The sequence below is a fragment of the Numida meleagris genome, chromosome 3 (genome assembly GCF_002078875.1).
Source record: "Numida meleagris isolate 19003 breed g44 Domestic line chromosome 3, NumMel1.0, whole genome shotgun sequence".
NCBI classification, from domain to species: Eukaryota; Metazoa; Chordata; class Aves; order Galliformes; family Numididae; genus Numida; species Numida meleagris.
Window position 1 is genome coordinate 27877959 of NC_034411.1, and position 16855 is coordinate 27894813.

Genomic DNA, 16855 nt, shown 5'->3' on the forward strand with positions numbered 1-16855 from the left:
GACCAAATACCAAATTAGCAAGGGTGTCTTTCTTCCTCTCATCCCCCTTTCCTGCTGTATGAGGCCCCTTTTGCATAAACTAGCACTTTGCAGTGGAGGGAGTCCCACCTCTGTTGAATTATAGTTAGGCCAATCAGAGCCTGCCAGTTTAGTTTAAAAACAAATGATCCCATTTCATTTTCTGTATGTGTGTTCTTCCTGCATTGCTTTGGTTTTTCTATAGCAGTAGGAGACTATTATCTTGTCAACAATGTTCTATTGCATTGACATTATCTCTTAATTACACAATTACTTTGTTATGTACTGTAGTCTGAGCAATAAAACATCTGAAGTACTTCAAGCAAATATAGTTCTAAAGGTTTGAAGGAAGAAGCCCACAACCTTGATTCCAGCTGCCTGCTAAATGTAAGTACTTTCTTGTTCTTTTGATATATTAAGGAAGTAATTGTACAATTAGTGCTACAAAAGGTGTAGGTAAAGTGGTGATGCTTGTTGGGACTGGTAGAATTGTGGTCTTGTTATCCTGAAATACATGTCAAGAGAACTAGGCTGCTTTACTCACATCACTCCTTATCTTATTGCCACAGGACCCCTTAGAGCTGCCCTAGCTCACATGGTGTGGTTGGTACTGTGCTGTCAATGCTGTGTCTGCTGCTGGCAGCTCTGGGAAGTGCAGCCCTGGGTGTGTGTGTGTGTGTAGGGTTCCTTCCCACCACCAGCTAAGCATCTGCAACAAATTCATGTTGATTTTCATTTCAGAGAAGCTAATGGGGGGAGATGCATATCAACACAACTTTTGTCTAAAAGAACCCTGCAAAGGCAGCTCACGCAGCTGGGGACTCAGATAATCCACTCCCACACCGACTGCCTTGTTACTCATTAGCAGTACCTCCTGCCCCAGACTTGCACCCAACAAAGTCAATGACACTTTATTGCTGACCTCAATGAGAGCAGGCTCAGGATGCTGTAGTTCAAATAAACTGGTGCATTTGACATTTCTTGCGTTTAAGAAATGAATCTCCTTAGTGTCTTAAAAGTCTAACACCTCCGACTGTCAGACTTATCGCTTTTTCCTGCATCCCTTGCTTTGCCTTCTGACAAAATCAATATTCTAAAAATAAATAAATAAGAATATGGTGCAAGCATCTAAACTGAAAAGCAGCAGTTGGCAGAGCCATGCATCTTTAATCTGGATTTAGTCAGCCAGATAGAGCGAGGCTTGGCAAGAGCCCTCAGGCAAAGCATTCAACAAAGCTACTGCAACTGCTCCTGAGAAGTCCATCATTCCCTTCAGCTACAGACACATATAAAAGAGCTACAGAGTGGGAATGCCTCCTGTCACTGCTGGAGGAGGGTGATGTTGGCTGCTGAACGAGGCTTTGTATGCCAAGAGAAGGAGGGACCAAGTCCTCAGAGGTGGAAAAGAGAAGCTGGAGGAGCGGGCTGCAGTGCAAAGAGCTGTACCAGTGTCACTGAGGTCCTTGCCTCAGCCCCTCTTTCACAGGCAATGTGTTTGTAAAGGACTTTTCTGTTTCCAAAGAGGGTGTAGTTTTTCCCTTTTGGGAGTACCATGCATAGAGAAATGGGGTAATTACTTGAGCAGAACTGCTTTTTAGTTTTCACCTGTAGTATTCCTGTCCTGCTGATCAGGAAGGGCACAGATATGTAACGGCAGTGCTGCCACCTGCTCAGTACCTCCCACACTCCATTGCCTGAGGATTTTAAAGGGAACTCTTGCTTATTTCTGGTAATCAGGGAAGAATATTGTAATGTTACATGACTGGAGGAGAAGAAAGAGAATGGAGAAAATGTCACTCCATTATAGATCACCCTGAGAACTAATATCAGCTGCTCTGAAGCCCTATCTGCCTGGAGTGATGGACAATGAACAAGACAGTGAGCAGAATGTGTTGGCTTTCACACCAGTCTCTTTGCTTCATTGGGCTGCTCACCAGGTTTGCCGTGCAGAGTTAAGCTGAGATGCGATGGTGAGATATCTGTGAGACAGGTAAGCCCGAGCTGCACTGAGCTTTGAACTGAGGTCTCGGCCCCTGTGATGTGTTGGAGACGAGTCTGAGGCCATCCAGGATTTGCAAAACTGTGAATATTTCTAGGAAGGATTTTGAAGGCAGCAGACCCTAGTGTTTCTAGGGAAGGAATCTCATGCCTAGAATCATCAGGGAATGACTGACAGAGCCAAGAGGGGAATGCTGGTCCATGCTCAAAGCTAAATTGTTCCTCATATCTCCTGGACCATGGGTCATAAGTGGATGAGAGCTGTTGTCAGACTTACAGTTTTGTGGTTGTGCATTATATTCACTAAGTGCTCTAGCAACACTTGCCTTTAATCTAAAACTGTTTTCAGAACAGGATTTTTTTGTTTTGCTGCTTTTTGGCATGATGAAGCTGCAGCACCATAAAAGTTTAAAGGCAGCAGGTGCTGAAACCAAGCTCCTTTCCTTTTTTTTTCCCAGAGGGATGCAAGTATCAGCTGTCAGAATTCATGCAAAACAATTCCTTCTGAATGACAAGAATAAACATTTTTCATACATCTGCATGAAGAAGAAAAACAGCAGATAATGTCAGATAGAAAGCTGGGGATGCAAAGACAGCACAACCATGTATAAATTCTAGGTATGCCTGAACAGAAAGGGGCATGCTTTTTGAGCCCTACTGTTATTAAGTGCTGTATGCCACAGAGCAATGTGCTTGCTTCTCTTCACCTCTGTGGCACTGAGCTCAGGTGGGCTCTGCCCTCCTCTTCCTCCTCTGAAGTGTAAAGGGAAGTGATTTGTGTCTTTGTAAGGCTCAGATTCAGTTTAGTTTCAAAATATTTTTCATAAAACACCATTTTTGTTGTTAGAGGTATTTGTTCAACTGTAAAGATCAGTGCTTTATTCTTTAAAAAACAAAAACAAAACAAACAAAAAAACCCAACAACTTAATCCCAAATAGATTTACACTGTTTGGCTCCTTCTTTTAAACTTTATTTTTCAAAAGAAAATACGACCTCTTTTGGCACAATTTCAACCTATTCAACATTTTACTTTAAGAAATGTAATGGAAATACGTAGTTTTCCGGAGTAAATTTCTGGCTCTATACTCTGTTATTGTATTCTAACAGTTTGGCACGTCTGCTGTTTTCCAGCAGCTACCAGTCCTTTAGAATCACAGGAAAATGTCTCTTTCAATCTCTCTATCTTATTCCTCTTAGCTAGGACCTCCCCTTAAGGACAGCATAAGCATTTGTTTTTCCTCTCTCGTTTTCCTCCTTTGCTCTTGCAGCGTGCCCACCTCACCCTGCTCCTAGTCATTTGAGTCTTTCTGCTTTGTCTGCATTTCTGCGAGTGAATCATTTTTTGCATCTGTTTTTGTGAAAATGGAAAAACAAAGCAAAATAAATGAGCTCTGTGAAATGTCAAGGAGGCTGTTAAACAACAGTCTTGAAGTCGGCGCCTTAATTGCATCACTAATGGGAGTTTTTATCTAATTGAAAAGCAACGAAGTGGATCGGTTTTTTTTGTTGTAGTCTCCATTAAACACTGCCCGAGAAGTGGAGAAGGAGAAAAGCTACAAAACAAATCTCTACAAGGGCTGGGTGTTGTTGTCAGAGAGCAGGATGTGCCTCTGTGTGGATCTGGCTGCACGTCTCACTGGCCATGGGAAGTGCTGATGTTGCCTACAAACACAGTAGTATGTTTTAGATGCCACAGAGTGTGAGTGGTGGGCGGTCCCCGTGTACCCATCAGTGACATCCACTCTATCACTGGGTAAAAAACTGACTGGATAATCAGGCCCATAGAGTGGCAGTAAATGGAGTTAAATCCAGCTGGTGTCTGGTCATGCGTGATGTTCCCCGGGGTTGATATAGTGGCCCATCCTATTTAATATTTTTAGTGACCTGGATAAGGAGATTGAGTGCACCGTCAGTAAGTTTGCAGATGACATCAAGATGGGAGGAAGTGTTGGTCTGCCTGATGGTAGGAAGGCCTTACAGAGGGATCTGGACAGGCTGGATTGCTGGGCTGAGGCCAAGGGGATGTAGTTAAACAAGTGCTAGGTCCTGCACTTTGGCCACAGTGCAGGCAACCCCAGGCAACGCTACAGGCTTGGGGCAGGGTGGCTGGGAGACTATGTGGAGGAAATGGATCTGGGGGTGCTGGTCAGTGCTTGGCTGAATGTGACCAGCAGTGTGCCCAGGTGGTCAAGAAGGCCAGTGGCATCTGGACTTGTATCAGAAATAGTGTTTCGAGCAGGGAGGTGATTGTCCCCCTGTGCTCAGCTCTGGTGAGGTACCACCTCAAGTACTGTGTTCAGTTTTGGGTCCCTCACTGCAAGAAAGACATTGAGGCCCTGGAACGTGTCCAGAGAAGGGCAATGAAGCTCTGATGGGTCTGGAGTATAAGTTTTATGGGGAGCAGCTGAGGGAGCTGGGGTTATTCAGCCTGGAGAAGAGGAGGCTCAGGGGAGACCTTATTGTTCTCTACAACTACCTGAGAGGAGGTTGTGGTGGGGTGAGAGTCAGCCTCTTCTCCCAGATAATGGTGGTAGAATGAGAGGGAACGGCCTGAAGTAGTGCCAGGGGAGATTCAGGCTGGATATTAGGAAAGGCTTATACTGAAAAAGAGTGGTGAGGTACTGGAGCAGGATGCCCAGGGAGGTGATGGAGTCACCATCCCTTAAGGTTTTCCAAGAAAAATCGACATCACACTGAGTGACATGGTATAGAGTGGTCACAGGCATGGGTTGAAATAGGTGATCTTAGCAGTCTTTCCTAACTCTAATGATTCTATGATTCTGGGGTGGCATAATGTCTGCTTGGGTACACAGAACCATGAATTACAGACATCTGTTTTTCCTCTGGTTAACAGAACTTGTTTTCATATGAATTTTATTGCTTGACATAGCTTACTTGTCAGTAGCTGATGCAGGCAATAGCAGTGTAAACCTCCTTTTTTCTTCTTTTTTCCAATAAACTTTATTGAAACCTTAGTCTTTAGGTTAAAATGCACAAAAAATGTTATCCATGCTTTGATAACTACAGGCTCACGATATGCCAAGCTGACTGTGTATGCAGAGGGTGACTTGTATGTATACAAGGGCCTGGATGTGCCTGTCAAGCACTGCAATTACTTAGTCCAGGATGTGCTGGAGGTTCCCTCCTTTAGCAGCTCCATTTCAAAATCTATGCACAAACAATCAACGGCTCTACTAGAAGGAATGATAAGCATGTGAAAATTAGTCTGTACTTGCACAGGAAGTCCTGCCTTCCCACCCCAACCTTGACAGATTTGATTGATTCCACAGCCCCCAGCAAAGAGACAGTAAAATGAGAAGCTGGTTTCCAGCCTGCAGCTATGGCATCATACCTCCAAAATTTAATCAAGTGACTTTTTGGGAGAGCAAGTGAGGTGGGATTGCTGTCCCACTTCTCTGTGCTCCTCTGGGAAAGGAGTGTTCTCTTCTGGGGGATCTCCTGGACTCTAGGGATTTACGGAATGGAAGCACGAGTGACTCCTCTGGTCTGGTAGTTATGCCACTTGGCTCAATGGCCATAGTGATCTGGCCTTGGAAAGGAGAGGGGACTTCAGCAGTTAAAGGAGGTTGTTTAGTTCTGCTTCATGTCCCTCTGTAGTGGTGCGCATGTCCACTTCAAGACCAAAGATGATGGTGATTCTGAGTCAGAGTTTATTCTTAACTAAGTTCAACTCTACCTTTTCAACTGAAAGAGCAGTCATATAGTTTTTTTGCTCTTGAATGTGATTTCTGTCTGAAAGCAGTTGCCACAACAAATTGTACTGGAGGGTTGGAGTTTATTCACAGTTATTTTGGAGTGCTTATGGTGCATAAATGAAACAAATGGGAGCCTAATTGTACTGGGTGAATACGAAGGATCAGTTCAGCAAACAAAACAGGCTCTGATCTTGTTAGAACACAGAGCACACTCAGAATTACAAACATCTGCTATTTCAGTAGTTTGTTTTGTTCTTTGAAGGTCTCCTTACAAGCTGTGTACCCAGAAAGAGCTCTCCCCAGGCAACTCTTTGGCTCTGCAGGTTGTGTATGTGGTGTCCTTAGCAGCCTGTACTACAGGTGCTACACAATTAGCCCATATAAGATATAATCACAAATTAAGAAATTGAGCCACAATTGAATAGCATATGCTGCTCAATTGTCCAAGCAAAGAACAACAGATTATCTAGTGGATTGATTGAACAACTTAGCTTGGAAATAATGTAATTCTCTGTGTGGAAAGCTGGTGTAAATAATATTCTTTGTAGAAATGTGCCAAGGGACATTTAGTGGTACTAAAGAGGTAAGAAAATTTGGAATTTCATAGAAATAGAATCATTAAGCTTGGAAAAAAACCACTAAGATCATCTAATCTAATCCTAACCCATCCCCACCATACCCACTAACAGTGACCCTCAGTGCCACATTTCCACATTTCTGGAATGCCTCCAGGGGTGGTGGCACCACACCTCCTTGGGCAGCCTGTTCCAATGCCTAACCACTTTTCTGGGAAGAAATTTTTCTTATTATCCAACCTGAATTTGTGTCTCATGAAATAGCTCTGTGTCAGCAGTGGACCCCTGTCTGCAATGATTCACTGGTGTGGTGATTCTCCAGGAGAAGCACATTAGTTACTTCTTCACCTGTACTCCTTCCCATGCTAATGTGCTTATTTTCTTGAGAAATATTCTTGTCTCTGTCAGCAGAACAGGTTAAGCAGAATTTCATCATAATTAATAGAACTGGCTGGCTGAATCAATTTTACTTCTGGGGGAAAAAAAGCCCTGATTCGGATGGAAAATCCCAGTATTGACAAACCCCTTGGTGAAATTCTGTACAATTAGCTTTTGGTATCAGTGACATTTTCCAGCAACAGAAATCCTGCAGATTTCTCGTCCTTCTGAGACAGAAGCTAATGTGCCAGTGTTTTCCATGCAGCCTGGCTTCATGGCAGCTGTCAGATATGCTGCCAAGGGTTTCCAGCTCTCAAACTGTCTTTCACCACTGTCATGCGTTCTGTCCTAATGCTGAAGTGCAGACAGATTAACTGGTATCAGTGGTCTGTGTCATGAGATTGGGATCCAGGGGTGGTTTCCAGAGAACATCCTTGAACTGAATGTTATCAGTGGTGACTTTGAGACAACCTCAAGATGTGATGGAATATCGATGGGAAGGTTCACCCTCTACTGCCATACCACTAACGTCTGCCTCTGACATTGTCAGCTGACATAATAAAATAGGAGGTATTACTTTTGGAGCAGCCCTATACTGTGTGGGGGCTGCTGTTGATACATGCTCAAATAGAATAAGTGTCCAAATCGCCACCTAGAAAGAGTGTGGCAATAAATGCAAACACTTATGTTTGAGAATGCTCTCCTTGATTCCTATTGAGATGCTGTGCATGGAGATGCTGCTTCCAGCAGAATGAAATGAACAGACCCTACAAAGAGGGAATTCTATTTCCAGAACCTGGTGCATTCCCACTACTGCCAGAGTGTGCCTGTGGGAGAAGTCCTGAGGAGATGCTCTGTCCAAATCGCTCCTCTGCATACTCGCTCTGCGGAGCAAGCACTGTAGGCTGGTAGATCACAGCCAGCTTACAGTCCCCTAGTCCTGACTCAACTCTTCAGTTTAATTTCTTTCTTTTTAATCCTCTTAACTGTGTTCACTAATTTAGCTTTTAATCATAAGCCTATTCACGTAGATGCATTTTTTTCATCAGCATTCCCCCTGCTAATGTGAGTTCTCCAAAATACCTTCTTATTGTACTTAAATAACTCTCTTCCTTCCTAATGACTTCTATCTTCCCTGCTTTAGTTCTTCAGCAGTATTATTATTAGCTGCAAAAAGAGTCTCTTGCTAGGTCCTTTCTAACAGTGTTTCCACTGCAGGAACTCTGCAGGCTCAGCCCTTCAACTCAAGAGGGGCTGTTGAAGGCACAGGATCCGAATTGCTTCCATTCAAGGCAGTCCATTAAAAACATTGTTGTTGCTTGTATGTATGATAGTGGGACCCCCATGGGGGATAAATGTTCTCTTTAAAATCTCTGACCGCTGAGATGAGCAGGTACAGAGTGTGCCTTAGTGTTCCTGAGGAAGCAGGGGGGCAATGGTACTGATAAGAAAGAAGTGATGCTGCTGTGCAGGGAGAGGAGTAAAGGTACTTCTGTGGCACTATGAATGAATGAGTGGTGAGGGCAGCATGACTGGCACTGCAAAGGTGAGAATATAGAAAAGATGATATAAAAAGGAGGGACAATCATGGAAAGCAATCTAAAAAGAGCCATAGTTCACTCTTGGGGTGGAATGTTTGTGTATACTTTTATTAAACCAGCCAGACATAGAGCATGTTCCTTGAAACGCCTTTTGAAGGAAAGAACGGATATTTATTTAATAAAACAGACCCCTCAAATGGTACTTTTTTACAATGACTACTCCGAAGGTAATGCCTGCTGTTTTATTATGTCAGTCCACAATGTCAGAGGTGGATGTTGAGGCAGTAGAGGCTGAACCTTCCCATCAATATTCTGTTACATTTTGTTGCCGTGTGACAGATGACAACACCTTTTGAAAAGAAAAATCTGTGGGCAAACCCCATGAAAATATAGTCCATATAGTTACTGAGCATTTTCCTTCTCACATGTACTAGAATTGTGCTGCTGGTGCTAATAAGTGGGCTTTGACCATCTTTGGGAACACCTCCGTCCTAATCTTCCTGCAGCACTGATTTATCAGGGTTTAAATTTGTCTCTTGGTGTAGAAGGGTGCTGATTTCCAGGCAGAGCATCCTCTCAAACCATTGCCATGACTGCATCCCCTGGATCCTGCAGTGCCCATATGTTGCAGAAACTGTTTGAGACTGGATTGAAGAGGAAGGTGTAAGTCTTATCTCTTAAACAAAAGGCGATACTGACAGAAGTTTGATTCATTTTATTCATACCTGTTGGACTTAGGGTCCAAGCCAACAAAAAAGAGAGTTCTGGGAGTAGTTACCAACAGGGAAATCTGTCTTCATATATGGAATCTCTACACATTGCATATTCATACAACCCTTGTGTTTGTTTGACCCCTGGAATAACAAACACTATTGTGTAATAAAATAAGGGAGAAAAGATTTTCCTCCCCAAAGTAACCTTTAAAGATGACACATTTCTAGTATTACATTTTCCCATTGATGAATCTCATCCTGTCTATTTACTCAAGGTTGTTGTAAACATTTGTGTCAAACTCGGGACAATAAAGTGATACTAAATGAAATACTAAGGGAAATAAAGTGAACTAAAGGAGGGAGTCATAGCAAATAGCCAAGAAGAGAGAGAAATGGTCAGGATGAAGAAGGAAGTGCAACTGTGCTAGAACATAAGACTGGAGTAGTGAAAAGGGCCAGGAAGAGAGGATAGTCAGCAAGCATAGCCCCAGACACCACTGTAGTAGGTTTTGCAAGATCTCTTGGCACTGCTATGGTTGATGTGGTTTGCTGCTAATGTCATCAACAGGTGGTATTTGTGAACAAAGGCTGTTCTCAAGTTTAGCCCCAGATCTCATGTGCCCTGTATCTTTTCTTTCTTTGGGAATTGTTACTCCTGCATGTATCTGCATGTGGTTCTTATTTCCAAAATTTATGGCAGCTCAGTTATCCCCGCAAGTATGCCGATTACCGAGAGATGGAGCTTTGCCAGTACTCTATGGCCTCTCCTAGGAAAATGAAGTATGTGGTTCAAGTTGCACATGGACCTGTATGTAAAGGCAGCTGGAGATGGATAATGCTGTTCTGAGGCACCCTTCAGAGACTCAGAAATAATGTTTTTTTTTCTTCGTTGGGTGAAAACAAAGCCCTGTGAATACTTTTCCCACTATAAACTGTATAAACTATTGCATAGGAACACTTCTTTTCAAATTGGAAAAGCTTATGGAGTTCTTTTTGTTTTCCCTTTTCTACTAGCGTTTATTTTCTGGTCTGATGGGAGGTTCCAGCCTGCCTCTCAGAGATCTTCCTGCCAAAAGAAACCCTTAGCTATAACTAGTGCTTCCATGAAATGTTTCAAAACACAGCGCTTCAGTACAAATGTTTAATCAAAAAATATTCTGGCCAGCTCTACATATGTGGTAGTTTTCATTAGCATTACAGAAAAAAATACTTTCTGCAGAGCTGATTATGTTCTTAAGCTGTCATTATCCCAGCCATGAATGCTCTCCCTTTGCTGGCTGGCCTCGTGGCCCAGCTCCACCAGGGGTGTAAACCACAAAACCTATACTAGCTTCAGGAATGTGCCATAAGAAAACTTTTGTCCCGTAAGTCAGCCTACCCCAGGAGGATCTCTCCTGTTGATTTGGATTTCATTTTGCTATTCACTACGCTGCATTCCTCCTTGAGCTATTATTGCTTTCTACTTTTGCCTCTCCACTTGAGGAGCACGTATAATAGCAGGATTTTTTTTCCTCCTTCGGCAAACCTGATTGAGCCTTCCATTTCTTACTTTGCTTGCTGATCCAGTGGAGCTAAGCTCATATACTTAATAATCCGAGGCGACGTGACTAGGCTCTCTGGGGATTGTCCTGCACACCGTGTGAATGAGCAGTCCTATAAATGGTCTAATAGTTTTCCGCTAGTTTAACTTTGTTGTGTGGCTCAGCCCTTGGAAAAAAGGACAATTACTTTGTTTCAGTCTCTAACATGCTGAATTCAACAAGCTCTATCTTTATTCTTCTTACTGATTGTTGCAATACATAATCTCTCTCATATGTAAATGTTTCTACTATGGGAGATGTAGTGATTGTCATATCCAAGCCATGCAATCTCCTCCCAGACAGAGCCAGTAACATCCTTTTCTGGAGACCTCAGCTTGTTTTCCTGCTAGAGACAAATGTCACAGCAGTGAGTTCCTGGACCAAGGGTCAGCTTCACCTCTTGTTTCTCTGCCCATCCAGCCATTCACTTTCCCGTTGGGATAAGAAGTCCTCTACAAAGCATGTTTGAGCAACCAGCAAGCAGCCCAAGTTTTTAGCAGGGCTAAAACGGTTTGAACGTGAGCCTGGATCTCTGCTTGCTGGCCTCAGCCTATGCTGCTCCTGGGCACAGTATCAGATTGGAGAAGCTGCCAGGGCCATTGGCTGTTTTTCCCTCTAATTATGCCATGCGATAAAACCAGATCTGTCTCTTTCTTTCCTCACTCCAGGTCTATTCTTTCCCATGCTTTTTTTTCCTCAAGTATTTTCTTTCTAAGCACTCTGTGGTGCTCCTTCACCACCCATACACCCCTGCCATGGCTGTCTTTCAGCCAGGGGATTTTAGAGGGATTAAGCATGCAGACAATATTATCAATGTCATATTACTTTAAGAGGCCTGAAAAACTATATCGTCTGGTGTTCCTATATACTTCTCACTGCCTGCTTGGAGCGCCTGACCTGCAGAGGCATTTCAGAAAGAGGATCAACGCCTTTATGTAGCTGCTGGCCAGTCAGTGCTTCAGAACTGAAGCTGGGATGCTGTGAGCAGAGCTGCAGCCACCAGTGCTGGTCTCTACAGATTAGCAAGCCAGTCTGGATACAGTGGAGCAAAGGCATTCCTTCTAAAACAGAGCCAGTATAAGAAGAAAACCCAAGTTAAAAAGAAAGGAAATGGGGAAAAAGCTTTTTGAGGTTTCCTACCTCCTTTTACTAAAACTCCCACTGTCCTTAACACTCACTTACAGTGTTAACACAGGAATAACACTTTGGTTATTCCTTTCACCTTCTTTTACTGTGTTCCTGTAACAGCAGCCTTTGTTGCAATACCCTTCCATGAGCTGTAATAGGCAGAAATCATTATGGGATTCTCCTTCCTTGTATTTACAAGAATGTGCAATTTAGAAGTTCTCTGAGTGTTGGCAATATTTGAAAGGTACTCAGTGTGGTACGGGCATCTGGAAAGAGTCAACCTGTGTTATACTATCCCCATCAGTCTCCTGCTGCATTGCTCATTCTGTGGTACAAATTCAACCCTGGGTTACACTTAAGGAGAAAGAGCTTTTGTTTTTTTTCCAGCTATTGCACTGATTTCCTGCTAGGACATGCATGAGGTCTCCACTGTATTAAGTCTTTTGCATCTCGCCTATGGCTCCTCCCACATAATCCTGCCCATTCCTAGATGTTAGGCGGAAATTCTTAGAGGGTGGTGAGGCCCTGGCACAGGTTGCTCATAGAGCCTGTGGGTGCCCCATCTGTGGAGGTGTCAAGGCCAGGTTGGATGGGTTCTTGGGCAGCCTGAGCTGGTGGGGGGCTCTCCCCACAGCAGGGGATTGGAACTGGGTGGGCTTAAGTGTCCCTTCCAACTCAAACTGTTCTATGATTCTAAGATGCTTTGCAGCAGTCCTAGCCATTTAAACTATATTGCTCAAATGGTTTCAACTGAGAAATAAAACATCTATTTTTGCTGTTTCCAGAGAAGAGCAGAGAAATGGAAACACAAGAGAGCACTTGGGTGCATCTTGTTCTTTTTTTTGTAAATGAGTGTAGGGTCAGAGTGACCTTTCAGTTTCTAGTGGGCAAATTGCATCCAGCAGCATCAAAGCCATAAAGGAGAAAGAGGATCAGAGAAACATTCCTTTCTGCTCATCACCCCTCCAAATTCTACAGAAATTTCTTGATGGGATCTTATTGCTATTTTCTGTGGCAAATCTAGGTTGCAGTACTGGATGCTGCGTAACACATGCAAGCACAAATGTGGACTGATGCTGCCTGCCAACCTTTGTGCCCGGCAGTAACACAAGACCCACTACTGATGTCACCTGCTGCCAGTGCAAGTTATTCCTCAGGTTGGTAATGAATATCCACTTCCAGAAGTGTGGGATCACAGTCTCAGCCCTGGGGCCCAACAGCTACACTGTCATGGTGACAATAGTGCTAATGTAACTGGAAGGAGATGATGTTGTTCAGGGAATCATTGAGGAAGAAAGGCTCCAAAGTCTGAGATCTGAAGAGAGCAACAAACAAAAATTCAACATGAAGGTACTCTCTTTCCTTTGGTGAGAGCAAGAGAGAAAAATAATGTGATCTAATGCAAGCTATTACCTTTGGTCCCTATGTACTTTACCTTTCCAACACAAAAGTAGAATTGAACCATCTAGTTAGGCAAAGACATCAGGTTCAGCAAGACTTTTTTTCCTCTTAGTCTATGGGCAAGTGGAAGTGTTGAAGTCAGCAGAAGTAAGTTGGGGATAGCTTTTTATCCAGTCCCGGTGCAGCTAAAATTGACTATCGTTGTTCTCTTTCTGTAGCCATTGTACAAGACTTGTCCTTGTTCATGTGCTTAAATGCTGTGCCTTACACACCTCATACTTCTGCAACACAAAAACAGACATCCCACTTCTGAGAATAGTCTTTGCCTGTTCTTGACATTGCAGTCCTTCTAGGTTTTGGATTTATAGCTCCAAGGTGGGAATATCTTCCTGCTGCCACACTCATCATAATCTGCAGAGAAACTTGAAGATATAGTGAGATTTTTTTTTTCTCTCTCTCTCTACCTTTTTTTCTTCTTTTTTTTGTTTGATTGGAAGTCTTCTTTACAGTTGGAGGAAAAAGTTGTTCTTGTATATTCATGTTAAGCTGGCTTTCACCCCACGCCTCCTTCCACATCTCTTCTCATTTCTTCTAAAGACAGTTTGACTGCAGGTGTGAAATACAGCGTGAGGAGTCCATACATTACTTTCCTTGAAGTAAATCAAGATTCCTGTTACTTCACAGTCATTCTGTCTGAGCTATTTACGTAGCTGTTCATAGGCGCAGGCCTGGGCTGTTGGCTGGGAGATTCAGGACCCAGTCTTGTTGTCAGTCCTCCCCTTCTCCATTGCTTCAGTACAGTCAATGCTGCCTATGCTGGGGTGCAAACCAGCCCAGCTTTGTGCTAAACAAAAAACACAGCCATTATAATGCTCCTTTTCATTTCTCTAAGGAGAGTTGCAGCTATCAATTATTTGGAAAACTGGAGCCATCTGTGGGGCATGGGGAACCTTATCTTTTGCATGCTGCAGAAAGCAGTGATATGCACCAGGGGTCCCCTAGGAAAAACACTTTTTATTATTTAAAGAGCTATCGGCTGTCATTGCCCTGCCCTTTGCTGAGGTTTCTGCAGCTTTCTGATTGCCTGCCTGTTTGGGTCCACACTGATTTATTGGACTTACATAAACAGGATGACAAATGTGTTTTCCAAATGGCATTTCCCCACCCAGCAGTAACCCTCTCTTTGTCTGCACAAGACCTTGGGTGTTGTTACTCTTCCCATATCCACCCTGGATTGCCTTGTTTCTTTGTGGCTCCAGATGCATCCCCATTGCCTTCAGGAAGCTCTGCTTCTCTCACCCCTAATGCAGCAGTAGGCAGTTATCGCTCTACAAAGAGCAGTGATGGAAGAGGGGTTCCTGAGGGTCTGTGGGATCCCTACCACAAGAGATATCCAAAATCCAAGTGGACAAGGCCATGAGCATCCTGCTTTGAAGTTGCCCTGTCAAGAGCAGGGATTGCAGCAGCCAGCATCAGCCTCCCCTTGCAACCTGAATTATTCTGTGCTCTCTTCATTCCACAGGAACACTTGCCCAGCTCACTTTGTGTGGGAAGGACTGCTGGGTTCAGATAGTGAGTGGAGAGGGAATATCATTCCCTCTTCCAATTAACATTACCTGTCATGGCTGGCTTCTCCATTTGATGGGAAAATTTTCTGTAGGGAAAAAGAGAAGCTGAACCGCATCTTGAGTTTTCTGGACTGCTTTAAATCCAGAAGTTCTGAGCAAAGGGCTTCTGTGCCTGTCTGGTCACATTGTATGTGTGCTACATCAAGTTCTCATCCAGACTTTGGACCAGGGCTTTCTGGCTGGTTACCTGCTGTGAGTTAAGGGCTGTTGAATACATCACAGTCTTTTGCATTTATCTGTGGTTTTATTTATTAAGTGGAGCCAGGAAGAGAACCAAAATGCTCACCAGAGTCATTCTGGATGGAAACGCCTTATCCCCCAGCTGCTTCTCACCACCAGAAGCAGTTTCCCATCTCTTGGAGGCCTTTGCTCTATGCAGGATATAAGTGACAGTCTGGGATGGCTGAGCAGTGCCGTCCTAAAACTCTGCTTTGTCAAGCATGAGGCATTTGAATAAATGCAATAAATTGTGATGTGTTGGTAATTGGAAAAGCAGTGAAGCAAAGTCCAAAGCAAGACCAGGCCACTTTGCAAATAATAAGAGCACAGCTGATTGCTCAGGAGTAGTCCAAAACCATGGCAGCCTGGTGGCTGATCAGTCCCCTTCTGGGAAATGGACTGGAGGCTTTGGGCCAGCCTCTCACTGAAGGCATGTGGTAAATATGAAAGGGCTACAATCAGCTACTGTTTACTTGAAAATCTTCTGCCTTAGAAGATGTTTTCAGTTTTGGGCCCCTCATTAATGAAAGGCATTGGAGCATGTCCAGAGAAGGGCAACACATCTGTGAGGGGTCTGGAGCACAAGTCTTAGGGGAGCAGCTGAGTGAACTGGGATTGTTCAGTCTGGAGAAGAGGAGGCTCAGGGGAGACCTTTATCGCTCTCTACATCTGCCTGAAGGGATGTTGTGGCAAGATGGAGATAGGCCTCTTCTCCTAGGTAACAGTGATAGGATGAGAGGGAATGGCCTTAACTTGCACCAGGGGATGTTCAGGCTGGATATTAGAGAAAAATTATTCTCCAAAAGAGTGGTGATGCACTGGAACAGGCTGCCCAGGGAGGTAGCTGAGTCACCATCCCTGGAGGTTTTCAAGAAAGGGCAGATGTGGCACTGACTGGCATGGTCTAGAGCGGTCACAGGCATGGGTTGATGGTTGGACTAGGTGATCTTAGTGGTCTTTCCAGACTTTATGATTCTATGATTCTGTATTTTCCTACTTCTCTGCTCCTCTGACAGGACTGGAAGATATGAGATGCTCCTTATTGACTTTCATCACCAGCTTGCTTCCTAGCCTCCTATAAGTAAGTCATTCTCTCTGATGCCCTGGCTTTAGGATAGTTCCTGCAGAGGCTGTGAGCAAGTGGGTGTGATGTTGGCAGTGTGACAGTGGCACAGCAGGCAACAGCTGAGGAACTGATGGTGTAATAAAATGGCATCTGCTGTCTGTGCTGTGGCTGCTCTGTGGGACACTGCTCAGGTGTGCTTGGCTGGGACTGGGACATGAACACAGCCTGCCCTAACTGTTGGCAAGAACAGCATTTTCAGGGCATCCTTGATGGAGGCAAGTTAAGGAATTATTCAGCTGAGTGAGAGTGTTTCAGATGAGAAAACAGATTGGTGATGGGTTGAGGAGTGTGGAAGCCAAGATCTGTAATAACAGTGGACTATTTGTTTGTGCCTACACCTGTCTCCTACACTGAACAAAATTTTTTTTGGACAAGGGACGTACTTCTACACCAGAAATTAAAAAAAATATATTGAGAGAGAAAGAGAATTATATATCTCTTTCTTTCCAGCCTCCCCACTGCTCACATCGCAGCTGGTAGTTCTTTACTCCAGCTCCATTTAAGAAATATGAAGCTGTGACCATGTTTATTCATCAAAAACCGTGGGAGATTTCTTCTTTTTCCCTTTCTACCCTGACCTCACATTAAAGCCATGTGTGCACACACATACATGCATTGCTGGCAAGATGAAAAACATAGAGTCTACTGTCAGCATTTCATGTAATACCTTTATAGGATTAAATATTTGAACAGTTCCATTAATCTTGCAGTTAGCTGTGCTGAACTGCATTACCCTCCCCAGTGACAGCTGGAGGAACAAATGCCCAAAGCTACATCACACTGCTAACATGTTTACCGTCCCTTTCCATTCTGGAGTCCTTGGCAAGCTGATC

The 16855-nt window shown here is 43.8% G+C and overlaps 1 long non-coding RNA gene across 3 annotated transcripts in view; it reads left to right on the top strand.

The window, feature by feature from the left end:
• The window catches only part of LOC110397053, an 87455-nt gene that overhangs the window by 48323 nt on the left and 22277 nt on the right, over nucleotides 1-16855 (top strand). The window contains exons 3-4 of one of the 3 annotated variants that reach the window (XR_002437502.1): nucleotides 310-405; nucleotides 1756-2961. This is a non-coding gene — a long non-coding RNA (uncharacterized LOC110397053). Of the gene's footprint in view, nucleotides 1-309; nucleotides 406-759; nucleotides 1067-1755; nucleotides 2962-16855 lie in introns of those variants that run through there. The other 2 variants (XR_002437503.1, XR_002437504.1) reach the window with 2 other exon arrangements.